The sequence below is a fragment of the Hypomesus transpacificus genome, chromosome 8, assembly GCF_021917145.1.
Source record: "Hypomesus transpacificus isolate Combined female chromosome 8, fHypTra1, whole genome shotgun sequence".
In the NCBI taxonomy this organism is placed as follows: Eukaryota; Metazoa; Chordata; class Actinopteri; order Osmeriformes; family Osmeridae; genus Hypomesus; species Hypomesus transpacificus.
The window spans coordinates 6630700-6658695 of NC_061067.1; the positions used below are offsets into that span (position 1 = coordinate 6630700).

A 27996-nucleotide genomic window follows, 5' to 3' on the forward strand; every position below is an offset into this window, starting at 1 on the left:
GTCCACAGTCAGTCACTAACTTTTACCTTTCATATTTATCACAATAGAAAGTATTTATTGTTAGTGTTAAATGCTGTTACATTATCTCCTTAAAACAAAAAAAGAAACAAAAAACTAACATGAAAAACATCAGCAGGTCGATTCTTTACCTACACTGCTTCAGCACAAAATGCAATCAAGTTGTTTTTGTATGGAAGGTGGCATTGTAAATTCCTTTTTCAGCCAAGAGCTCAGCAACGTCACTTCTGATAAAGGTTAGCGTTGCATGCTATATAAGACCTTCTGCATTAGTGGCACAGCAACATCTCTTGCCAAGATGAGGATGTTACAGGGCTAATTACCAGAGAGTGAAATTAAGATACACAATAATTACACAATTTACTGCACTCTACTTCTACTGTTTAGTGTTTGCACTGTACACTTCCAGTTATAGCTCAGTCGTTGTACAGAGTGCGTGGATTTACCACTTGGGATTACCAGAGTAAATCAGAAAGCCTCTTAGCCCCAGGACCTACAGATATGTTTGTGTTCTTGGAAATTCCCTCTGTGTGTTCACAGCAAGAGGAATGAAACATGCTGATTTATGCACTGCTCAAAACAGTATGCTGTATGTTTCCACTGTGAACTATCTGTATGTGAGTAAACTGCACGTGATTAACTGGTTATAGGATTTTGAACCCCACTGATGGATTTCATGGTCTTGCTTCAAAAGCTGACTAACCCCAGTGTCACAGTGTTTACAGTGGATTTACTGTAATAAAAAAAAGTCTCCACTCATCCTTTGGTTTTTAAACAGATTTCCACTCAACCAGTCCTGCTAATGGTGTCGCTAATTCTGTCCCCAGCTAGTCTAAACACTTCTATCAATTACATTTGCTTTAAAGACGGTTGAGCCAAATCTGAACTCTAATGCAGACAGGCTCTTTCAACACAGCAACACTCTGCACAAGAGGTTACTTGAACTACCGACTACATTTGTTTTCTATGTTGATTGAAAACCAAATGAAACTTGAAGCTTTTTTCTGAAAAACAACATGAATTTCAGAATTTGCTATTATGGTGTGCTGTTCCAACATGATCAAGGTAGTTGAACTGGCAGACACTCAACATTCAAATGTTGCACCACAAGTACAGTACAATAGACAAGCAAGCAAGATGTTTTATGACAAATAAACGTTGACCACAGACAATGTCTCTCTGGGATGCCTGGATTTCTGTGTAGGTTTTTTTTTTGTATGCCAGGCCTGTGTGAAACACTCCAAACACAAAAATAGACAACAGAGTGTGTGGTGTGGCCAGTCATGACCTGCACTGGGGTGGAGTGACAAAGTGGATGATCCCACTCATCATTCTCCTGTTAGGGTAATAGGAGCCAGCCTTTAGTCCATATTGATCTGCTGCCCTCCCTTGCAGTGGTGCCTGCACTGTACACAGTTCGGCATGGACAAAAGGCCCCCTCCGTCCACCGATCACAAACATCCAATTTTGTACGTTTGATCTGAAGATGATGACCTGGCCCACTTATCGTTATCCTTGTCAACTCCTAATGACTGAATTCTATAGAGAAGCCGGTGGCTCAGTTGGCGGGCCCAGGCTTTCCATTAAACTTCAGACGGATCGGTGCGTGTGCTTCTTCAGTACACATTGTGGCCGAGCAACGGTCAGATCTTTTTACATCCGTAGCTTCGGTTCTCGGACAGTGTGATCAGGCAGGGCGTGCTGGGAGTCCGGAGACTTCCACTGAGCCGGGAGCTTATTGACATGGAGCACACTGTGCCGCCGCAGTGGCCCTGCTGGTCTACTGCCACCACCGCCGCAACACAGATGACAACGTTTAAAGACGCAGCAGGGCGAATGGGGGTGGTGGGGATGTGTGTGTGTGGGGGGGTGGGCAGCTGTGAGATAGTTTGAGAGATGGTAAGGAAAAAAAGACAGTAGGCATGTTCAGAAAGTGAGAGTCTGGAGAAGACAGGAGAGATGGTAAGGGAGGTGTATGCAGCATCTTGGACTTCCACAGGAAGTGAGCAACCATGCTTCCTGTACCCCACAGTCCCATAATTTCTCATAAAATTGGTGAGGGGTTAGCAAATTACTTTGACTGGTATGGTTTTAGAAGTCAGCACACCAGGTATCCCTATAAGGTAAGCTAGGTGTGAATTGGGGAAGTATCAAGTAGGGATGTCTGGGATTGGCTTTGACTGAAAATAATGAGCTTGCGTCTCTGTATGTCAGGGACTTCGTTTCCCATTACATCTTGCAACTTCTATTTGATTTGATTTGATTCAATATGCAACCAACCTCAGGGTAGAGACCAGACCGTCCTTGAGGCAAGTATTGGCATGGGATACACTTTTGAAACACACACAATCCCACAACACAAAAATACTGTCAAGCAAGTCTAAATTGACACAGACATGAACATACATTACAGCAATGGTGGATCACAGATCTATAGCTCCAGCATGTTCCATTATGTGTCGGGGTTCTCTAGAAAGAACAGTGGAGGAGAACAAGTACAGCGTGACTTGCATTCTCATAGCTGTGCAGTGTTACTCTGTAATCAATGATACATGGTGATTCTGTGGGTAGAGCTTAACCTTCAAACCCTTTGGAGATGAATGGGCTGGCAAGAAAAGGCTATGACACAGCAAGTCACCGGCAGCAGGTGGGAGATGAAACCCAAACACAAACCACCAAACAGATGATTAATTTTGTTACTTTGTCTTGTGGAGAAGTGGATGGGTCAGCATTGTTAAGGATATGCTGCAAACACATTCAAACATAACTTTCTCAGAGGGAAGGTGCACTGAAAAAATAAAAACCAACAAGTTTTTCGTGCTTGGATCATTACAATAGCACATTTTCACTTTACACCATATGGCATTTTTCATTCTGACATAAATAAACCGTTTTTCCACCCTAGTTCAACAAGATTTGCCAATCCTGTGGGAAATCTATATCCACTACATTTCTATGTCCATTGCATCTCTTTAAAATGCAAGCTGTCTACACATTCATATAATCAAAGGCATTTGAGAACAAGTCTGACTTTCTTTTGACTTTGCCAAAAACGTAATAAATTAAATAAATTGCAAAGAAGTGATGCCACCATCTGTTAACGTCACTATCAACCACCGTAAAGTTGGTTTCATAGTTTGATGTAGGCGTTAAACACTGGAATGTACACATTCTTCCCACATAATAGCTTTTTTTAAATGCCCCCATATTTCATGTGATGCACATTTGGGTTCTTGTCTGTTTAAGTGTTGTGTCCTTTGTCTTTTTACTTTCCTGTATGCCTCTAATGAAGCCCAATTAAAAGTGGGTTCATTCAGGGTCTTCTTTGTGTCATTACACCAATATAATGTGCATGTATAGTACTGTCTTAAAACCAGCCATTATTATTTTTAATGTACTACATGTAATCAATCACGTCCAAATAGCCTTCAGTTTCTCACACTGTAGAAATGTTAGTCTAAAACCTTGTAATACCCTATAACATTTGAAGCAAATTGATATATGTGACAAGCTAAATTTAATTAGGTAAACTAGGCCTGCTGAACATGTTTTTTTACCCACATTAAAAATGGTATTTACCATCAGGTGCCTGGGGCGAGGTGGATTTTAAGGCATTACTTCTGCAAAGCTTGTGTGTGTAATTTGGATTAGTAAACTCCTCTTAATCACCCATTGCATTTCAAAGGCAAGTTTCAGCATGGATGCCAATGTCCTTAACATCTACAGAAAACAACCTGCCATATTTCCAAGGCATACAAAACAAGCATGTAGCACAAGAGTTTACAAGTTCTTCCAATGATATGCAGTTTTGCCATGATACATAGAAATGACATATCTTATGGTTACAGAGGGTGTAGCCATATCATGCGGTGTAGGTTATGGTTACGTGTAAATGTGCCTCTCACTAAACATATCTACTTTCACAGAGTAAAACCTTTCACAAAGGTTTCACAGCTCTACTGTTCAAGTCTCAGTCTAATGAATGCACATTTAGAACACAAAAGGGTGTTCTTAAGTCACATAACTTTTGTTGTTATTTTTCATGGAATTTGTGACACATTGTACACAGTGAACCTGAATTAATTGGGTTTTATGTCTTGAAATATGTAATTGTTTTTCACTCCAACAAACAGACCAATACTGCTACTTCCAAAGTCTAACCAAATGTTTGTTAATTCATGGAATCAATGCTTTTGTATCAATAATTCAGATCAAAGACTAACACAAAGCTTTATAAGGAAGGGTTTGTTTGCATGAAAAGACATTATTCAGTTTAGGTTGTCAGGACATGTTAATGCTCACACTGTGAGACACAACCATCTACTGTAGAAACACACATGCATGCATACTCACACACACGCACACACAGACTCATACAAACAGCAGTCACCCTTTATGTTGATAACATAACATATGAAGGCATGCAGCTTTTCAATGCTACTGGTGAGTGAAATCCAAGAGGTAGGCTCAAGCTTTCTTGGCCTTTATTATCAAAACCATTTACTACCTATATAAAAACTGACACATCAATCTTACAGTTGACAGTTGATCTCCCAGGGGTCAGTAAAGTGTCCCTTACCTCTGAAATGTAACATAAGAGTATTGTCACTCTACAGTATGCAGCATTTCTGTCTTGAATCCTCATGACATGTTGAAGTAACAGGCTGCTTAAAAATGCAGAGAAAGACTCTTTGCAATGTGTCACTGTTCCAGTTTCATCCTCTGTCTCATGCTGTAAAGATGTATTAAGCATAGCTTGCTATTTTGGGTCAAATCCAACACAAGAAAGCTTGAATTAGGAAACCAAACAAGCTTGTGGCTGTGTCATTTCAAGTCTCTCCCCAAGTATGGTTGTTTACCAAGGGACCAGCCAAAGCTCTTGATTCCCCCTAGAGTAAAATATAATGCCAGGCAACTACACTACAAAGGTCTACACTGAATCAGGTAAATGAGTCCAAGATTTCCAAACACATGGAGGTAAAATCACCTTTTCTCACAAATAATAATTTGCAGTACACTGCCATAGTTGATTATTTGCGACAACTTCAATTTGCATCTCATTATGTTTATGGAATAGACATCTGGCTGAATTATAAGTCACTCAACTGAAAACCTTTCTTTTTTTCATGAAGCTGTTCCTCTTTTCTTAATTCCCCGTAAGTATTCTGTGAGTATAGCAAATAAATAAACTGTATGTTCTGAAATAAGTTATAGTTTGGCAGTCTTCCACCAGACAATGATACTGCATTACTCCTAAACATGAATGGCTCTATACTTTTGCAACTTACTAAATGTAGGAATGAGAAAAATCTAAAAAGACGGCTTCTTTATTCAACAACAATTTCCATGGAACGGACCCAGTCTACCGTGCATTGTTGATTTAATCAACCGAAATAATTCACAAAAAATACATTACTAATAATTATGATAAAAATCTGTTACTCGATGCAAACATATCTCACACCTTCCCAAACATCACCTTTTGTAAACTCACTTCCAGACTAGTTGTAAAATCAGTGGACTGTGCTCTTATAGAATTGCTCTCTCAATTTTTTTCAATTTTGGAAAGAAATCTGGATGGGTATCGGCAGTGGACATTAGTCAGTGTTGACAGATGGGAAACTGGAGATTTGTTTTCATGGTTAAGGTGGAGCTGCTATGTGACTGAGATTTCAAAGGAATGGCATTAATCTGCTTCCTGTCTCTCTGTGGGCCAAGGCACAAGTTCAAGGTGGAACAAAAACAAGACAAAAGTCACAGAGACTGACAGACTGGCAAGGGGGCAGATAAGTGTTTTCAAAGGGACACTGTTAACAAGCTTAGAGGTTGGGAGAGAGGACACCACATTAATAATTTCACCTGCACACTAGTAAACTACAGAAGCTGGAATAGCTAAAGATTCAATCGAACATCAAACAGAGCAAACTGAGATGCCAAGAAGACAATCTTGGGTTACATTTCACTCTAAATAAAGATCAAGCTTGATTAATTAACTGTTCAGTATATGTCCGGATACACATCGGCATAAGTGTTTAGCCTGTAATGAGTCTTAATTTCCTTTAATTGACTGGTTTCTGTAATCATCAGCTTTTAAATGATGAAAGGCAGGTGAGGCCTTTGAAGTTGCTACCATGAACCGATTGGTTTAGCTAAAAGCAAAGGAAAGTCTCTGAAAAAAAGTATTAATCAGGGATTCTCATGAATATCTTTTTGGGGTTTCATCCTGTTCAAAAGAAAATGTGAATAGAGCAACTTCTAGATGTCTCAACATTTTGGATGATTGGGAGAAAACAAACCGGCTGCCTTGTCACCTCCAGTCAGCATGCATACAGTCTTGATAATCCAATAGTCCCAGCACCAGCTGTATTACCTAATTATACTTCGGTTCTAACAAAGACAACTGCAACATTCAAATGTTAGCCAGCTTTGGCTTACAGCCATCTGTTTGGTTTCTTTCAGTCAAGCCAAGCAACTGTAAGAAACCAGACAAGCAAAGTAACTTTGTTTAGGTACATTGTCTCCGGCCTTTTGGTAGCCTCGTCGCTTGTCTCTTAGATGGTCCTCAGCCACCTTGATTAAAATAAAAATCAAAATAAGGGGAGCATGGTGTTTTCTGTCACTCTAACTTAGCGTTGTCTCTTTTCTTCGCACAATCTTTTCAGACACTTGAGTGAGACATTCACGTTCCAAGTATCATTTGGCAAAACCTTGAGGCCTGTATTGATGTACCCTTTGTTGACAATGATGGATGAAGCTGTCAGGCCAACTGACGTGCGGGTCTAAATTACATTATATTCAAACTATGTTTTTCTCCATTTCAAGGCTGGTGCTCTTGTGAGGTGATACTTCTATGGTTCTGTGTGAGGGCAGTTTACTTTGCCATCTTTGGTAACATTGAGGTCAGCATTCAAATACAAAGTGGTCATACTAAATTAGACTATTTTTAATTAAAAAAATAAATAATAAGTAATTTCTTCATAAAATGTAGTTAGACATAACTAAAGTTTCTTGAGAAAACCACACCTCTACGCCCCCCTTTCCCATTATCTCCCTATGTATATATATACCCATCCTGTTGTAAGGTTTTCATGTAACCTCCCGCCCTCCCCTTCTTACCTTTTCCCCTTCTATTCAGGCACCCCTGAGGGATCTGCTCCTGCTTCCTATCAGCCGTAACCCTAACAGTTGGCATCTGCCACACCCTGAGTTTCCAACTGGCCACTATCCTATTCAGTCAATCTTCACCTTACTCCAGAGAATGATGCTCGCTTGTGTTCATCGGATGCCAGGGTCGGCTGGCTAACCGCCGTATCCTGCGACAGGCTCGGCCTTGCTACCACGCTTGCTAGCAGCCCCTTCGTCCGTAGTGCACGACGTGCTACCATTCCAGCATTCCCTATAATACAATCATATACGTCTGAAATTGTTGGTGTGTTATTCATACTCGTCAATGCTGAAATTGCGGTTGTGGACTCCTTGTGGACTATTTGCCCTTCATTAAGGTTTATTTTCAAGGCACAGAATTCAAGAAGAGACTTAGTTCAGTTTCATTGAACAGTGAATGGCTCTCTGCATCCTTCACACCTAAGGAAGTTACGGCTCTGGCAGCCTGAGAAATTACACATGGCTACTTCATTTCATGAAACTAGACAAGGTCATGAGCCTGGGAGAGGGATCTACTTTAGAGGCAAGGGAGCTGGACTGGCGTTAAACGGCGGATGACCTTGTTGCTGATTCTAACAGACATCGCCCTTTTGCCCCGCAATCACCCCCCCCCCCCCCCCCCTCACCTCCACCACCCTTGGTTGGCCAAGACATGGGAAGTGGAAATACTTGTCAGCTCTGCATGCCTAACTACAATGTATGATGCTTAAATACAATGCTGCTAACTCCTCCTCTGTCCCCTTTGTGAGGGTTGATGTCTCTGGTCCCCTGGGCTAGATGGGAGCCATCCATGAGAGCCACATACTGATGGAAGAGGTCTGCTCTGGTGAGGCTAATACAGACAATTACAGCAGGGTTACGTGCTAGGTCATTCGTTAAACGCGTCGTAATAGCATGTGTCAATAGGCCGTTCTAGAACGCAGAGTAGCAGATCATCATCATCTGCTCAGAGCTAAAAGAGACATTAGTTCTCCAAGGAATTGTCTTACCAGCAAAAAGAGAATTGCCTAAGATTATGGTTTGTTTCTAGGAAAAGATGATTCTATGACTTGGGATTTCATGGTATTATTGCCATTCTCATTATTGTCGATGGATCGTAACATAGGATTCATTCTACTCATGCTTTACATGCACATTAATGAGGGACCTTTTTTTGTTACTCAACTATATAGCATGTATGCTTTTGAACATCACTTAAGTATACTTTATTGCAAATGTTATGAAGTATTTGGTTATTCATAAACAACTACATGTATTTGGTGGGAAATAATGTTTAAATATCTTAATAAAATGTTTAAAGCAGGGAGCAAATACAAACAGAAACCAGTCTTAAGGATTGCTTATTGTGTGACTCAACATGTTAACTGGATATGAAGTAAACAAAGAAACAGATGGGGCTTTTCTCAGCATGGTAACAATGTAGTGTGATTGCATTCTCTTGCAAGCCGGCACTCAATATTATTTGCTTCAGTGTCACAGAGTCAAAGCAGAACATTTGCTATTTTGCTGGTGAAAATGTCAAAGGGACATGTTGTGGGATTGTTTATTAAGTAAATGTTGATTCAATGTGTCTTTCTTTGGTGTGTGCATTAGTTATGTTTTAAGCCATTACGTCCCTCTTGAAACCATTGTGCCATTTGTCTTTGTAAACTGTTTCACTCCAGTTTTCCTTCCAGTCTGAAACACTGTGCTTCGTCCTTAGCCTCCTCTCGGAGTTTATGGCTTCCTCCTCTGAAAGTCTCTGATTTGTCAGCTGCTATCTTTTATCAATGAGAGGGCTATTATTTACTATATCCATCTCCCCTGTTCTCCGCCTCATAGCTCTTTCAGCTCAGTGCCGTACACCTCTGTCATCCGAATCTCTCATATCGTCTTCCCTGCTTTGTTTTGACCTCCAGCAGTGTGTCTGTGAGGGGTTTGCGTTTATGTGTGTATGAGGGAAAGGGGCGGGTGCGTGTGTGTTTGTTGGTACTGTGACTTTCCTGCAATCAGTTTAAGGCAGGGAGACGAAGGAGGACAGAAAATAATTACGTTAGTTGTCTCCCTGTTCAGCCCACCCATCCGTCCTCATCTCCTGCTCAGCGATGCTGTGGAATGGCTCGGTACCAGTATTTCAGGGGGATGTTGACTCTTGGGCATGGCTCGAAGCAGGACAGGGAATGTCAAAATTTTTCTGCTGGAAGAATCATAAGTCATGTGTTGTGATCCATCACTGACTTCAAAAGGTGTGGCAGAGGAAAAAAAGGATCTCCAGGAATGGTCATGCATTTTGGTTGTCGAGACCTGACCAGCTTGAGTTTTATCTTGCTAGGACACATCAATTACCTGTTTGTCTGTTTTTGTGCACAATTTTGCTATTCACTTTTACATCGATACAGTAGGACATTTTTGGGACAAAAGAAGAAAAGAATATGCAACAATACATAACGTCTCATCCTTGAATGTGTAGGACTATTTACACAACATGACACCCCCTTTTCTCTATAGTTGTTTGTGGCACTGCCACGCTGTCTGAAAACGTCCCTGCCATCACAAGTCAGACATGGAACAGCAACGTATATTTCCTTGCCGAGGGATGGGAAGAGATGGAATATGAAAACACAGCAAGCAACAGAAACATGGAGCGTTTAGGACCATCCTCCCTGAGGTCCTCCATCCTCTACAACACTGAGTCTGTCGCTCACAGAGATTGGAGAGATAGGAGACAAGATCAGAGATAAACACAAGGGTCAGTGTCTACAGTAAGTTTGCTTTTTTTCTTACCCGGGGAGATAGAGAGCCTGACAGACTGACTCCAACGCATCGTATGCTAAGCTTTTACTTCCCAGAGTCCCACATGGGATAAGTGAACAAACACAGGCATGCTTGATACAGTTGGCATGCTTCTCCTTTCCTTTCGTGTGGCAATAATGGATATCTCTATTTTGAGTCCATATGGTTTTATGGTATCCAAAATGTGCTTAAGGCATGCTATAGATTATTTATTTTTTACTGTTTATATTACTGTAGATGGTTGCATTAACATCAGTGCAATTCTTCATTCATATAAGGACTCAGTAGAGGCCCAGTGCTGGTACACTGTGTGTGTATTTGTTTAGTGAGATTCATTATTAATAATTTCTATGACATATTCAACATCTGCTGTTCAATATAATTACTTTAACAGAGACATACATTATATTTTTCCTCAGGATTTTTATTTCAAGATAAATTGTAATTATTTTCATATGTTGAACACATCGAAATGAGAAAATATATCTAAATTTAAATAATCTAATTTCTGTGAAACATATATGATAAATATATATATATATATATATATATTTAAATGACAACATAATTCACAGCATTTCTGAATTGTATTGCCTTTCTGTCTGTTACAGGAAGGGGATATGGAATATGGAATCGGTCCCATTTCCCCTCCTAACTTCCAGACCTCTGGATTGAGCCCTAAAGGGTTACACACAGCAGCCTCTCTCTCCCCATGGCAATAGAGATTAGCTATTACAGAGAATGGCTTTATACAAGTGTGTCATTGTGTCTCTCGGTGGGTGTTCACTGATGCCCCTGCCTGCATGTAGAGAACCACAATCTCCACTCACCAATCACAACAGGTATAAGCGGCAGATGGCAACAGTTAATTATTTACAAGATGCTCATAGAGTTGAATTTGCAAGATGTTTACATTTCCCTTCCCACATTCCACATTGATGAAGTGAGGAAATATAGAATTCAATATTTCTCTGAAGGAAATAAGGAAAACCTATCAACATGCAGCACAGATGAATCTATCATAGATCACATGAGATCACATTTGAGTCTGAAAAAACACAGCATATACCATCAAGGAAAATGACTACAGCGAAAGTTTGTATTTAAAACAACCTTTTCGATTGCGATAAGCTCATCCCACGTCCTTGATATGCAGATTTTCTGTGTAAATAGAAGCTTGTGTCTCTGTGATGTCAAGAGGTCATGCAGCGAGGCCCCCCTCTGAGCAGAATATAGCACACAGCCCAGACAGGAGACAGTTAGGCAAATCATGTACAAACTGGGACTTATGTGATTAACGACCTCTTCACCTGCTGAACGTTCTAGTGTATCAGTGTACTGACCACTTAAGACCCGTTAAGGAAGCGATTCTGTACATTCTATGTTTGAACATGTCCACTACTATATTAAAGCTCTCTGAAGAGAGATGTTTCTCACTCATGCTAGCCACTCTGTGGATTGGTGGCATGATCCGACGTTGAGCTAATGAAACCGAGTCAACCCTTTTTTGTGTGACTCTTTCCGGCCTGCCTGCTTAGAGATCTCATCCTTACAGTCCTCAAACACAAAGGGTTAGGTCTCAATAAAGCTTTGCACAAACTTATTTATATTCAGAACTCCACTGAACTCAGTCACTCTGTTAATGAAGAGGAGGACAAAACACTTTCTTCATCAGTCTCAATAATGCTTTGCACATCTTCAATCTTATTGACATAGCTTATTCTGTCTCATATGGCCAAAAATCCAATGTTATAATTTTTTGGGGATAATTTTATAATTTACAACTATTAAAGTGTTTGCTTGTCTAAATCTGTTCTATGAAGCTAAACCAATAGGATGACTGTCATCAATATCTGGTTCATAAGTTTGATTGATTTCAAAGTGTGTGCACCTACAGATGTTATCATTTTTGACGTCTTCACATACCACACAAGGGAACTATATGGTTGTGTCCTTGCCATAAGCATGCTGCCCATGGCAAGTACTCTAAGGGAACAGGCATCTAGCTGTAAAGTATTTCAGCAGACATCGATTGCTCCAGTCAATTATTTTAAACATCATAAGATATGCATGTTTTGTTGTACACAAGGCACTAGGGGTTTTAACATTAATTTAGTGAGGGGAAAAATAACAAATGATTCACATTGATGAAAAATGCATGGTGCGCACACCAGCGAGAAGATGCAGGTGTTCTGTGTGTGGTGCACACCGTGGCTCAAACAATACCTGCTGCCTCAGATGTGCCCCCGAGCCGTAGCCGAAAGGATCAGCATAAAGGAATAATGTCTTTTCATTACTTTTCATTTCAGCTTTATGACGGTGCCTGCAGCTTCCACCACTGGACTCCTCTGAGACCACATGGTAATGCACATCAATAGATACGTGAACATTTTGCACTGTCGACATTTCAATGCACTGGAACCTATTTACCATATTGTTTACTAAGATCAAATGTGAAACAGACATGGATAGTGAAACAACGGACATAAATAAACATTAACTACCCACAACCACAAAATTCATGACAGGAAAGACTCACAGGCTGATCTCTGACATTGCAACATTGCAAGGGTGCTTGAGGCTGTGGAGGTAGTGTCAATGGCAATGCTGAACAGTCATCACGGAATTCCATGAGGGATCATAAAGTCTATAATGCATACTGATGTAAACATATGGTAAGATTTAATCACACTTTATCTCAGGCTGATATGCTCCAGTGTAATCTATCCAGCTATGCAATTGCTGTTAATAAGGTGTGTGAGATTCCAATGTGCAGTTTATAGAACCTTCTAGTCTAGAGAGAGTCTATCTCTCTCTTTTTTCTATTTCTTTTTCTCTTTTTCTATTTTCTTTTTCTCTAATCTTTACTAAAGGGATCAATGATCATCATGAAGGAACTGTTCAAGAAACCCTACATGAGGTGCATGTAATATGACGAACAAGGAACTCTGACCAGATAGAATTGTTTGGTGTAAGGGTTGATAGGCAATCACCTCCCACAAGGAAGTTGTTGGACATTTGTCTTTGCTACTTCCATCATCTCACATTATTCTGCATTCAACTTCTCATTCTCACATAAAACTATTTGCCATCCACATAAAAAACAACACATGACCACGCCCCCAGATGCTCCCAGAGGCCCCCAGAGGGGGCATAGAGGCCTATTTTGAGTTTAAATAAACAGGATCCCTAATGCAGCCAACAGGTGATAATGATTAGGCTTGATTAGGCTTTTTGAGAAATAATTAAAAATATCAGTGTATTTTTCGATTTCGATATCCTTTACCTCCACCAAGAAAACAGTTCACAACTTTGCTCCAACACATGATCGTATGTTTGTACTGCCGCCTGTTGGTTGGCAGTGGCACAAACTGACTTGTTTCATGACATGATTTGTATAGTCTAGGGACTTATTGTAATGTGGGAAACTTGAGTGTTATAGCAAGTCAGACTTCAAAATAGTTCTTATTCATCAGGTTTAAGGGTTTCTTTTGGATGGCCTGGCATTCTTTGAACACTTGATAATGTCCTGTCATTGTCTCCCACTGTCGTTGTTTTGTTTTTTTGCACTAACAAAACAAATAAAGGGAAAAAGGGCAATACTTATTCAGAGTGCGGTGCCAGGCTGGAATGAAGAAGGACATATTGATAAGACAGAGAGAAATCAATCAGCTAGTCATCCTGGTTTAAGGTGACTCAAGGTGATGTCTTGTGGATCTCACATAGTCCAACAGCTGTCAAACAGAGCCTGGAACAATGAAAGGAAGGATGAAATGACAGACTGTACCTTTCCCAATAACACAAGCAAACAAAAAAGATATAATTTACATGTCTCTTCTCTTACTGATTGCATCTGTCCATGAGCCAAAAAAATAAATCATTATAATTGGAATGCAAATGTCCTGTCTGTATGACATATCAATAATAATTGTTGCGCCAAATAAACAAACACACATATACACACTTTTGAAAAGATGATAAAGCTTCATTCAACTAAAACGATGAGTTCAGGACAATGTTGCAGCTTTCTGCTGCACGGTGAATTTCTCTGGACTTTCAACTCTAAATATAACAATGCCATGGCTACCTAGAAGTTATTTGACCGTGGATAGTCTCTATGTGCACAAGATGGAGATGGAGCCAATGAGCTTAGCTTACAGTGTGAAAATGCCAGATTTCGGACTGGCAGCAAAGACAGGCTTCCATCCGGAGGGACATTCCTTGGATTCAATTCCCATCTTGAATGGCAGACTCACCACCATCTGTGAATGGGCGTACGCATTTCCTTTTCTAATGAATTGTTTTTCAATCAGTGCCCCCTTCCATCTCTCCCCACCCTCCTCCCTCCCCACAACACTGTCTGTACTCTGAACTGACACAGCCTTATGTTGGTTCCTCAGGATTTCTACATAGTATCTGTGCCAGGTTAATGACTGTCATAATAATAAACATTGGGTGAAACAACTGCTCTTTTAATGTTATTAAACCTATTCTTGTCTTACAGGAATACCATTGTAATAGTGTTTGTATATTTTGGGTATGCAATAGTAACACAACCAGTTTGAGATTTTTACCAAATACAGGGCCTACATTTCCAGTGAAAAGTATGTAATCATTAACTCACTTAAATAACTTAAACTATAGAATCATGTATACTATGATGTACTGTAATTCAGCATGAATGTAATCTATTTTATCTTTCTGTTTAGTTCAAATTGCTTTTACACTTACTGGTCAGAGTGGTAGTCCTCCACATTCTAAGGAGGACCCTAAAGTCATTACTATGCTAATGCCATGCAATGACTGGAGGCAGAAAGGCAACAATTGATCTAAAAATTGACATGCTGTCACCATGACTGGCCTTTACTCCATTGAGATAAACAAACGCGTGCTTTAAAAAAATCCATAGCATATTCCCGCTCTTCAAAGTTTGCAACATGCTTATTTTTGGTGAGGTTAGGGGATTGAAAGGTGATTATTCTGAAGACAAGGCCATTCATGGGTTAAACAGATCAAGTTGTTTGAACTGGGTAGTCTGCATCTAAGTATTACTGCAGCAACGTTTGAGGCTTACACAACCAATCCTATTAGCTTATTAGCTTAAGATGACTATAGACATTGCTACAGAGATCACAGGATAAAGCCAATGATGGTCCACCCCAGTGCTACACTCACACTGTTATCAGTCACATTTTCAGTTGAGTTGCAGAGCAGTTGCATCAGACCGCAATATAATGGTGAGACGTGTCACACCACTGCTAACTGTCCGTTTGACTCTTTTTAGCTGTGACTATCCAAACATGGTTCATTTTGTCATTGCTCTTTCTGTTCAAGCTTCGGAGGTTCAGTGGGCAGGCACACTAGAATGAGCTTAAACATGTCATACCCTTCTGAGTTGCACCTCACATGTTTGCAGGTACAGTAATCAAAATGTTATTCCTATCAGTGAAATGAATTATTGCCACTAATGTAATGGTGTTAACAAAGTGTATTACAGATCATTGAAAGTTAATTGTCTGTGTGAAGTTCATATGTTGAGATGTATGGGTTCATGTTCAGCTTTACCAAGTGATGGAGCCATGGATCTCACAATAAATAAATATAAATGCATTGAGCTGCACTAAGCGATGGTTTCATGGATCTTGCAAAAACAGAAGTATACACGTGTTTGCCTCCTATGGGCAGTTTACTGGTTAAGGTAAATGAGAGAAATGTGCAACACAAATGAGTGGTAATGAAATGTGTCTAATGAAATATTGCAATTGGAGTTCATTTTATCAGTTTTGTTTTTTTATTATTATTGACAAGAGCTAACCATAATTAAATGCCTAAATCAAGGTCAGGTGTTTCTGGAAAACTGGTGACCATAGATCTACAACTCTATCAAAAAGAGCATTCATTACATACACAGAGTACATGTAATTTTTTTAGATGTCATTGAATTTACTGTAAAACTGCATTATGTGTATTTTGTGTGTCATCATCAATGTTACAACTGTTAATTATTTACATACCACAATAATGTGACACAGAGATCAAGTTTGAGAACATCAATACCTCCCCGGAAATATTAACTTTTCAAACGCAATTTTTCGTCCTAATGAAACTTCATCAGAAATGTACTAACCCAGGTTCAACTGCCTTAGTCAACTCAGATGCTTGTCTCTTTAATATCCTATGGCGTGTCACATTAAGGCACCTCAAAGCAGTGGTTTGGGCAAAGATGAAAGATTCATTAAAGTTCAACTGGTGCCTACAGGGAAATCAGTGGTGCTGTAGTCCAAAGAGTTTTAACCTAATACAATCTTCTCAAGGGTGAGAAATTGGTATTGCTTTATGAGTAATAAAGAGGGACATATTTTGGCCATTCCAAGACTTGATGTCCAACCATTAGGCTGAGGAATACATTAAAAAAGACATCCCTGCTATGCCTCTGTATCACCATGCTCATTTATGGAGGCCTAAGAGGTAAAATATCCATGTTTTATGTACTATTTTGTTTCTGTATGATGATACACAAAACACAACATTAGTCAGTCAGCATAGCTTACGCATCTTCATACATAAAATCCCTACAGGAGTTCCAGGCCTTTTGCAGAATGTCAGAATGCCTTTTTCCTCATTTCCTGGACTAACTGTGTGCATCAATCTCCTAACATCATCGCACTTTACTTCTACAGTAGAATGACTTTTGATATGGTCTTGACAATGACTTTGTTTAAACGATATGAGACCTAATCTGTATTTGTTTGACTGGCTGATAATCAATGAAATTCAGAACTTTATTTTTTCACTTTTCTCTTAGTGGCTAAGTCATTTATCTACTACACATCACTTTGTAATGGGTTGATTTTCTGTCGGAATTGTTCAATTGTAAGTTACCAGTTTCATTTTTCAAGCAAGGTCCTAGTAGCCTGGCTCTGCCCTCCTACGTACTTCCGCTCAATTTGGATTTTGCTTCTGTACTATGTCTGGGATTTCGGTTCTGAAGTCGGTTTCTAGAAACACATTTTTTGTAGGTCCAATCAGCGAACAGAGGGAGTGGCTGAGAACGATGACGTTATTGTCCTGCACTTGTTTGAGTAGTTCAGTAATGGCGGCGGAGAAAGATGCGAGCGAAACTATTCTGCCGTTGTGGCAACGCTGCCGAATATAGGTCAAAGCCGGAGCAAGAACATTCCTTGCTGAGTTTTGTTGGTGGCCATGATGTTGTGGCCCTCCTCCCCACGGGGTTCGGGAAAAGTTTGATTTTCCAGCTACGGCAGCTAGCTCCGTTACAGTAGTGGTGAAGGAGTTGGCTAAGGCGAACGCTTGCGATTGGTTGTGGCAAATCAGAGTGGCTCTGGGCGGATCCAATAGTTTTAAACTTCAACAGAGGACCCGCCTTCAAGGAAGTTAACGTTTGTCAATCGAGACATCCCAGACCCTCTGTACAAATGAAATGTACGAGGGTCTGGTTAGGACCAGGCTAAGGTCCTAGTGCCTAGAGACTTAATTCAAAGTGGAAAGTACATTTTAAGCACTTTAAGAATAACTTACGTTTTTTTATGTTTTAGCATCACTCTATATGAATAGGAGCCATAAAACTGGCTCTGAGCTTTCAATTTTCTATATGGGACTCAATGCTAATTGTACTTATCTTTTTTGATATTCTTAGGATTTTGAGTTATGCATATAACATTTTCACATTAAAGTACAGTGTCCAAAAGAGCCCCACAATGATAGCATTTTGGAAACATCTACAGTCATTCTTAAAGGGTTTAATAAGATTTACTTGTAGAATCAATGGTTCTATTAGCTTTGTTTATTAATAGGCTAATACAAGTTTCTACAATAAAGATAATGTCTTATAATTAATCCTATATTACCAGTAGATAATAAAATATGTCTGCATCTTTTATTTCTATAAAGAAACTAAATATTGAGTTACAAAAATTCCACTGATACTGAATCTGCCCTTGCTTACATGGAAACAATGTATACTACACACTGAAGAGTCATTCAATACCCCCAAAAGGGCAAAACAATGACTTACAGCAACCATGAAGGATATAGTAACTTTGATTCAGAGACCTCCTCTAAGGGCAAACAAGAGATCTACCCACCATACGTAAACCTAACTTCCTCTAATGGCTGCTGTGAAAGCTAAAAGGCTGCATGTTAATTCTCCATAATAGTTCAACATTTCACAGAACCATTCATCACAGCACACATTTCTTAAGGGAAGGCATTTTGCCGTAGGTAAACACTAACAAACCCTCGTTGTCCACGCTTTCCCACAACAAGACTTCCTGTCATGCACCACAAGCTTGAGTGACTCGCCGAGCAAAAATAGGCTTGTTGAGCTGTTTAGGGTACGGAAAACAAGCTGCCAAGCACATCCGATATTTTTGTTCCTAAGCCTGATTCCTAGATGACACCCTGGAAAGAACACATTTCTGAAAACATTATTAGCTTAACGTCTGTGGAATAAATAGTACAAGAAACGTTTTGTTGAGCTTGATGCGTTGTGGTGTGAAAAACAAGAATCACTGTGCAGTTGTGTATAGATTGTTTGAACATTTTACTAGCTGCAACAATTGCAATACATTCATGTATATTATCTTCACAGTGAGCTGAAGCACCACCCACAATGTTGACAGGTCACTTACAAGGCAGCCATTATTAAACTGTCCCAAATGGTCTCTTCACATGGCGCCTCTATCCTGTTAACGTGTTAAGCATTACTAATACCAAGTGGCAACAACAAGCAAGTCTTCGAAACACAAGACCAAATAAGTCATCAACCTAAATGTCAGGGGGAGACGTAACCTTTTAAGGGGCTAACCTTTCAGGCACAGTGGAAGATGGAGTTGTTTAGTGCAGGGGGGGAGTACTCCTGGGTTCTAATGAGAGCTGCACTGTGTGACAGAAATTAACTGTGGGTTGATGATTGGCCTACAGTACTCTCTCTTTCACACACATGGACACTGTCACACACACACACAAACACACAAACACACACACACACACACACAAACACACACAGCAAGTGGGCTGTCTACTGAACACTGCAATAGATGTGTTGATTTCAACCTGGAAACACACAAAAGGATACTGAGTTATTTGGTCAGCGGCTCCTTCATATTGAATAGTTTCTTGGGTGAAACACACAGACAGAATATGTACACCCCATACAACTCTCAAATGGATGTTTGATGTAACATACTGATCTTACAGTAAGTGTGTTTTTTAACTGACTTAGTGTCAGTACCCATATAGACATTGCTGATAATAACCAACTCTATTAACCCACGTCAAGCTTTTTCTTTGCGGTTCCCAGTGGCCTGGCTGTAGAACGCAGGTCGTATTTGGTCATTCCAGCATAGTGAGTCTTTGAGGTTTGTCTGCAGAATACGAGGCATGATGAAGCATCTTGCCCCAGGTTTAAGTCATAAAAAGTGGAGCTGCTGGGCCAGAAAACCACATTTTCTGAGTAGGTAATCATCCCCATTAATCATACAGGCATACTTCTCTTTCCCATTGGCCAAACAGAATAGGTCATGGCTATAGACTGTAGCTCCACATTGTCCATGAATATGAGTCCCCTCCCCCTACTCAAGGCCATTTTGTTTTATTTATAGGAACCACTGTGTGAAATTACCTAAGGTTGTGTGCTGTTGCAAATGGAGGATAATGATGAATCCTCATTCAGGCATCATTATTCAGGCAAAGATGAAGGCCATCCTCAATGTTGTCTGGTCTCAGTTAAAAAGCCACTCAAACCATTGGGCACTTGTTATAACACTTCCATGGATATGCACTATTACCCTGTCTCACTTCTTATCCCAACTAAAGCACGTAAAGTGGCTCTTGGGTCCTCTGGTGCTCTCTGGATTTCTGTGTTCACAAATGTTTCTAATCCCAGGGCGTCTTTTGGGGACTGACTCAATACAGAGCTGAATATGACAAAATGAGGTCACACAGATAGCTACTGCTGCTGCCTGCAGAGCTGCACTATACTTTTGGGTATCAAAATATGGCGATGAATTTCCCTGCAGATCCTGTGATCTTTATCGTCATGGACTGATAGCTGACAAACAGTTTGAGACACTGTAAAACCACCCCTGAACACAAATCGTACTGACACTGCTTTTGGTGCAGCCGGCATGTTAATATCTTACTGAGAATGACCGATTATAAACTGTCTAATAGGTTGTAGAAGCGTATTTAACGGGAATTAAGAACTGGCAAACAAAGGCAAAACCTATTTCTCATGTGCCATTAGCAGCAAATATGTGTCTCCTGAGGATTAAAATAGATTGACTACGTAACAGGTCTTTGTTGTCTAACAACTAGTAGCACCATCCAAAGTTGGCATTGCAAGTTAGAGGCAAATTAGAGGTGGATCATTGCAAAAGGTGTCATGCAATGCTACCAGCATTAGCTCTTCTTCATGCATGTCTAGTGATGCTGTCCCTCTCACAAATCATTGATGATGTGCATACAATAGAGCATCTGTCAACTAAGTAAAGTCATTGAGTGCATTGCTAATGAAATAAGAGAACTGCAAAGCTGGAAACTGTTACATTTTGAATCACTGGCAGAACGTTCTATTCTTCTCTTTCATCTATACATTTACATTCATGCATTTAGCAGACACTATAGACACCAATGGAAACGGATGGGAATTTTAGTGTAATGTGGGAGGAACTTTACTTGAAAAAACAGTGCCACCCTAGGACAGTTTCAAAACTACACCCATATATCCCCCCCCCCCTCCCACCCCTCCATAAAATACCTCATAAGGCTTGCAGCCAGCTGGTGGTAAAATGTGATTTTCCCACCCAAAGAGACTGTTCATGTGGAACACTCAGAGCCAGAGCGCTGCTGTCTCAGTGTCGTACCTTGCTGTGAAATCTGTAGGAGACTCATCTCCCTAATGGTCTGCAGTCTCGATGAAGAGAAAATGCATTGAGAGAAGGAAAGAAAGGGAGAGAGAGACAGAGATTGGGGAGAGAGACAAAGCAAAGCAAGAGAGAGAGAAAGAGAGAGACAAAGCAAAGCAAGAGAGAGAGAAAGAGAGAGAGAGACAGAGAGAGAAGAGAGAGAGACAGAGAGAGACAGAGAAGATAAAGAAAGACTGCTCATTATCATGTGGAGGCTAAATCACTTTGTAAATGAGTGTGATTAGTGTCTGGTAATATTCCGTTACCATTAAGCCATATTTGGACATGAGCATGGGGTCTGGCTAGAGGAAGTGAGGTCGTCTGATTCACAGCATTCGTATTTGCAACTTGCACTCATTGATCACACGCCCCCCAGCTATGTACCTCCACTGGAATGGATCATCAAGGATTAATGAAGGCTGAACCACCTAGTATAAAAGCCTTGTTTAGCTTATTCTCACCACACCAAGATCAATAAGAAGAGTCATTAAGCAACCAATGAGCAGATAAATTACGTTCAACTGCATATTACAATACGCAGACCCTGTACAGTTCAAAAAAGAATATAACGTCAAAACACATGCTTAAACACCTGATAGTACAAAAGCATGCAGTCAGTAACTGGATTGTGTTTGCCTTCGTGTTCGTTTATTGCTTTCCGATGGCAAGTAGCAGCTGTGTAATAGTACTCATCTGCTGAGGGCATTTTAATCAACGACTATATGTGATTCACAACCCTGGACCAGCGAAACACTGCATCTGATAATAGCAAGCCTTAGCCATGACATCCCACTCACAAATGAAGTGATGTCAATATTTCATATCGTCTGCTAGTATATGCTTCACATTGCATTTTGACACTGTGGGAGTTGCTTAATCAAAGGCAAATCTGGCTGAGGTCCAGAGAACGTAAAGAGAGCACTGACATTTGGTCAGACATATCCATGTACTCTTTTTGCTCTGTCAACAACCTTATTCCAGTCAGTTTCGTCTGCTTTTCTGAACTGTTGTATCCAGCCGGTATACCAATCACAGTCACTTTCAAGTCCCACAGTGTTGGCAGTTCTACCTTAGACTTTGGCTTTAGTGCACCCAACACCTTCCCGGGTATCTTACATAAAACCGTCTCACAAAAATATCACAACTTGCCCCTTTCTCCACCCCGCTGCCCACCCTCAGCAGTCTCCTCACTGCCTGCATATCGTGTGTCATCATCAAAAATAAGAGCATGCGTGACCGTAGCAAGCAGTTATCAATCGACATGGAGCACAGTTTGAAACCACCAAAGGACCAGCGGGTGTTTTTTTCCTCTACCCCTCCATCTTCACTAAGGTGTGATGTAAGTGTTTCCCCCAGTGGGCAGCCACATTTTCCTATGCATGACGAAGACCTACTCAATGCCCATTCACCCTAAACCTAGAAAAACACTCTGCAAACATGCTGTAAAGCATCGGGACTTCAGCTACCATGTCCCAAAGACAAGAAGACTAAGAGGGAGGAAGAGGAGGCGATAAACTCCTGCCACAGTTCTGATCATACAGAGGTGCCGCTGTCCGGTTTCCTTTGAGCTCCACCAAGAGTTAAGAGCGTGAATACACAGACAGGAAGCTGCTGCCCTCCGTGCTGTATGGGTATACATAGCCTTGCAATACCTACGGAAGGGAGGGAGGGAAAGAGGGAGGGAAGGAGGGGGGGAAGAAGGGGGTATAACTTTATAACAGACAAAGGCACCCACACAATCTAATTTCACTCAATGCGTCAGGGTGGAGACCGAATCGACACAAGACCATGTTTTTTCTTCTCTCACTCAGAAGAATCACAGGACGTTTCATGACGATAAACCTCTAATTTCTCCAAACTGGCAAGACAACCAACAACAATCAATCAACACTCAAAAGACTGAAACCATGAGCATGGCATGTCAAAGTCTCCTCGGCTAAGCTGCCCTGAGACTTGGAACACCTTATTTTTCCTTCTTACCTGACTGTTGAAAGTTGAGCCCCAGGTTTGGCTGACAGATACCTCAGGTAGCTACTGTATGCAGTGGCAGCTGTAACCACAGCGACGACAGCAGTTGTAGTAGGAAGAAGGAAGGAGAAGCAAAAAGAGGAGGACAAAAAAGACAGCAGCGCTGAATTATGGATGTGAAGAGAGGGATTCCTGTTCCGCCCTCACTCCCTGGATTGCGGGGCGTGAATCATCTCTCACATGAATCAAGCGGCTCTGTCCACTGAAGGGCTGGGTCGCAGCGAAGCAGCGCAGGCGGGCTGCTCAACCAGGGGTGGGATGGGAAGTGTGTGTGTGTCTGTGTGGGGTGGGGGGGTAGAATAGGAGAAGCAGAGCACAAAGGAAAGGAAAGATGAGAAGCTGTGGATAGTACGTGAACACATTCCTCGGCTGAACACTCATCTCCTCGCCTGGCTCTCTCTCACTCTCTCTTAATGCTCTCTCCTTCTCCTTCTGTGTCTCTCCTCCCACCTCTCTCGCTCACTCCCTCCTGGTGCGTTGCACACACACTCATTCCCCCACTGTATAATCAATCTAGCCTGACGGAAGCTATAACAGTCTTCCATTTAAACAGAGAATCAATATGAAGTATTCCTTGCAGCCTGTATCCCAGGGTGGACACAACTTAGGAAAACGATAGCAGTTTTTACCCTCTGTAGGCTTTTAGCAGACCTAGAAACAAGGTATGCTATGTGTTTTGGTCAAACATATTTAATGGCGCTCTCTGTGTTTGGGAATAGCTTTAAGCTGGGTGTTTGACTACACTGCAAGGTTTTACATACCATGAAAAAAAGGATTTTCTCCTTAAAAGGTAATCTCATCATAAATGTGGGGTGAAAAGTGTGTCAGACATGTCTACACTGTCACTCACAAGAGTAGTTTATTTCAAGCCTCAATATCCTGAATATGTATCCCCCAAAAAGATTGAGGTCTACAATCGTAGAAATTGGCTTTTGATTGGAGTGTAATCTTTAGGGTAATTTACTCCTGAGGGTGTGTTCCTCATTGTCGTTTACCATAAGCAGTTTGATGATTGAGCCTTTGTTGTTGAGCCACACGTACACGAGACTGCTCAACGCATCCATATTGAAATCCAATAACTGGTAATACTAGCCTTTGGTGTTCATGCTCCATTCCTGTCGAGCTGTCCACAGACCCACACACACAGACCTCCCAATCTTTGTTTCAATCTATACCATCTACCGCCACGTCTCTTCAGGTGTGCATCATTACATTGACGGCAGTTGAGAAGCGTTTGTCTCCCTCCAAGCATGCCCTTGGCTCTGTGATTGAGCTTAACACCTGCGTTCTCATCCCCTATGGTACGTTTCTGCCTTGTTGAACCCATCTATACCTCTCGTGCTGTGAAGGCTTTTCTCTCCACCCCCTGCCCCACCTCCCACATCAAGTCTGTCAGGGACAGACGAGGAGGCAGGAAGGCAAGGAAAGGCGGCGGTGGGTCCTCTCTGCTGGCCCAGCCGAGCGTCTGTAATCATTCCCCCCAGCCAGGCGCTGATTGGTGCTGCTGTGTGGGGGCCGTGCTGTAGGTGAGTGATCAGGCGCTCTCCGGGATACGCCAGTCGGCTTGTTGATCAATTGGCCCATTAATCCAACCGTGGAAGGGGTAACACACAGACACTCTGGAGGGGGCACGTCTGCTTCCATGCAACGACTCGTTGCCGCTTTAAGACACTTGTTTAACAACCAGGATGTCAGATTTTTTCCTCCTGTTTCACACCGCTTGTATCACTGCTTGTGCTCATTTGCATCTTAGCTAGTTGGAGTTATTTTTCATACATTTTTCAAAATAGTGTTATCTACCTATTGGGCAATAACACTGTATGACAATATTTAGGTAAATGCATAAACATCACTAAACAGTAAAAAAAAGAAAAATAGAAAATGTATTAACCATTAAAAATACATACTATCTAAATGTATATGTCTATGTTTTAAACCATTGCTAAAGAATATCCAAAAAGAGCACTTTCCCTTTTACTATAAAGTCTCCAGTTTGAAACCATGGCCCTTGTGTTGTTTGTGTATAACTGTATGGAGTCGTATTGAGGACCAATAGCTTTGTATTCAGGTAACTAGGGACTCAGTATGGTCTGGCCTCATTGTGTTAGGGCAGCAGGGACACTATCTGTTGAAAGCTGTCATAATGCTTTTACAACTCTCAAAAGGCCTCACTCTGTCTCTGCTTGTCCCTGTAGCTCGCTCCAATTCTCCCCCTCCTTCACCTCTTCATTGTGTTCTTTCTTCATAGAGCATCCATTCCTATCATCTTTAATTCTCAAACGATTTAGACTATCAACCATAATCACATCTTTGTTTATATTTTCATCACAAATGTCAGTTGTCTGTAAAAATTGTAGAATAAGTCTATTGGAACAATGCTTTTGACATGATGATGTATACCTTTTGAGATGTGCTGTGGACTTGACAGGGCCTTAGAATTCAATTGTCAAGATTTGCATTTGAGGTTGCATTGTGCAAACATGTTTATTTTCTATTTGGAACTTGAAATGTAAATACCTCTTCTTAGCATGGGATATTACTGTAAGTATTCCTGCCTTTTTATTGAAATGGCCTTCATTTGCAGATATCCATTTTCAATTTGCAGATTGTCAGATTGTTGCTTATGGTTGCTTGAATAGATGGATATTGATAGAAAACTGTAATTGCAACTGTATGTACAGTACAATCCAAGTGACACTGATATTTAATGGAATACATTCATAACAAAACTTATTCGAAATCAGCTGCAGCCTTTTTTTTTAACTGTTATTTAAATAGCAAGGTCTTCCTTCAACAGAGTGACCTCATGCATTACTAATGACACAGGAATTAGTCGCCAAAAGGGAATGCAGATGGTTTTCCTCTGTGGAGTAAAATGTAATCATGGTGCGACATTTCCACCTGAACACCTTATGTTTGTTTCCCTGCAGAGCTGACTTGCATATCTCCTGAAAGAACCGACAACTCACAAGTCTTTAATTAATTAGGATGATTATGCTGACCAGTGTGTCTGTTCATTGGCAGGGGTATGGTGATGTGATGAGAAGATTTGCACTTTGTGTTTTCACTTCTGTGTACTCTTAACAAAACCGAAGGTCATTGTCATATTGTATGTACTGTAGATGTAGCTTAGCTTTTACCTGTTGCGATATCGATAACTTTGTACTGTACGGTGTAGGTCCTGTCTGAAATACAAAGCTATTTTCAAAGCATAATCTTTGAAATACATGTTAATTATCTGGATAATGAATTCCAATAAGTGTAAAATGTGGTGTACTTAGAGCTGGTTATTTTATATACTTTCCTGCAGGATGTTCTGATTGTGTTGTTATTTGCTCCTAATTGCTTTCCTTACTGTTAACATGTGTCAGTTTGTGAGGGGAAAATGTGGGCTTGTTTCCTGTTTAAATTGTGTTGTTTTTTTGTGTGTATGTGTCCGAGTTTTATTTACACACTCTCTCTCAACCTGTCTCTCAACCAAGCCAAGGCACCAGCAAAAATAAATCAATCTGTGAGGCGTACTAAAAAGGCAGAGCGGAAAAAAGGCAGAGCGGAGAACAGGCAGACTCTCTCCGATGAGCCCCTCCATCATCTTGTCTTCCAATCACCCTCTATGATTGAGGCCAATCAGTAGCATCGGGAACTACCTCTCTGCCTTCCCTACTCCCACATCAGTGACCCATTCCCACTGTATTATCCAGCTGCTACTCACCACGCACAAAAAATAAAATCTCCCTGCACTTTACTTTACCCGCAGCTAATTGAGGTTCTCCAAATCCCCCCTGGCTCAATCATGGTAAGAGTGCATTATCCATAAACATGGTAGTGAATGTGTGTATGTTTGAATTTGAGTGTGTGCTCGCTTAGAATACCATTTATTGGCTTTTTCATTTGTGTGAACTTGTTTTATTGGAAGAAAATAATGTGAATAGCAGTAATTTCAGTAAATTCATAATTGTTAGCATTTAGTGTGTTCCGTTGATGGTGATAATCCCTGAATTCATGTTTGGGGTATTTCACCGTGACAAGTAAATGGGTCTCAGGCAGCCATGCTAAGAACACATCAGGGACGCATTCACGTGGGTGGGGACTGACATTGGCTTCTGCTGCCCTCGTCCCTGGGCCCTTTGGTTTGGGCGACACATTTCTGCCTGGGAGATTTAGTGAGCGACGATGCGGCCATTAGTCAACACACTGCAGGGTCAGGCGGTGGAGCCAGGACTGTCATGGCTGTCTGCCTCCTATCGGCCTGCTGGGACACAACTGGCACTAATGATAGCCAGGCGTGAATGTGTAGACGTCTCCTACCTCACCTGCAACCTTGGTGTTGGCGAGTTGTCTTTGGATCCTCGCACATGCACACTCACTAAGTTTCACTAATAGAGTTGATCATCTGGTTTCCTGGACAGAGATTGAGTCAAGTCTAAGTTATTTTTAGTCCAGGTCTAGGCTTAATGCAGGAGACTAGACTAGAATAAGGTTGTATAAAAAGCTTTGAGATGCTTCCTGGTGTGCAGACAGGTGGGCATTGACTCAAGTAGGCAGGTCTCTATTGCTTTCCTCTACATTGTGCAACAACACTGGAGGGAAAATAGATCTCTAGAACAGTAGAACAGCTTCCCGTGGCTCTGAATATGCAGAGGCACTTCCACTCTCAACTCGGGAGATTAGGGTCTGGCCCGGCGTCTACAGTGGTCATTATATGCCCGTGTTTTTGGAACATGCTGTCCTCTTAAACTGTCACCATTGTGTTTCGCCTCTTGGTGGGTATTACTGTTCTTTTGTGCTTCAGAGTATACTGATATAATCTCTTTGTGCTTGTGCAGTCCCTTTGTGCTTTCTTCTTCACTGTGAAATAATGGCAGGTACCCCCTACATGCTCTCCGCTTGCAGAGCCATGCCCTGACTGGCCTAGAAGTGTTTTGTTACATTTATGTAACAAATTATGTTACTGAAACTATGTTTACTATGTTTCAACTGAAATATTGTCAGTTGAAAACAATTCTGAATTGTACAAGATGCATGTTGGAATAATGTGCTGTATAGATTTAAACTAAAATACATTGAGCTTTGTACAGCAAATGTT

General features: G+C 41.0%; 1 protein-coding gene across 1 annotated transcript in view; it reads right to left on the reverse strand.

Annotated features, from left to right (window-relative positions):
- The window catches only part of LOC124470087 (cadherin-18), an 85902-nt gene extending 62759 nt beyond the window's left edge, over positions 1-23143 (reverse strand). The window contains exon 1 of the mRNA XM_047023810.1: positions 22863-23143. The gene's annotated coding sequence lies outside the window, so the exon portion shown is untranslated. The remainder of the gene's footprint in view (positions 1-22862) is intronic.
- Positions 23144-27996: the final 4853 nt, after the last annotated feature.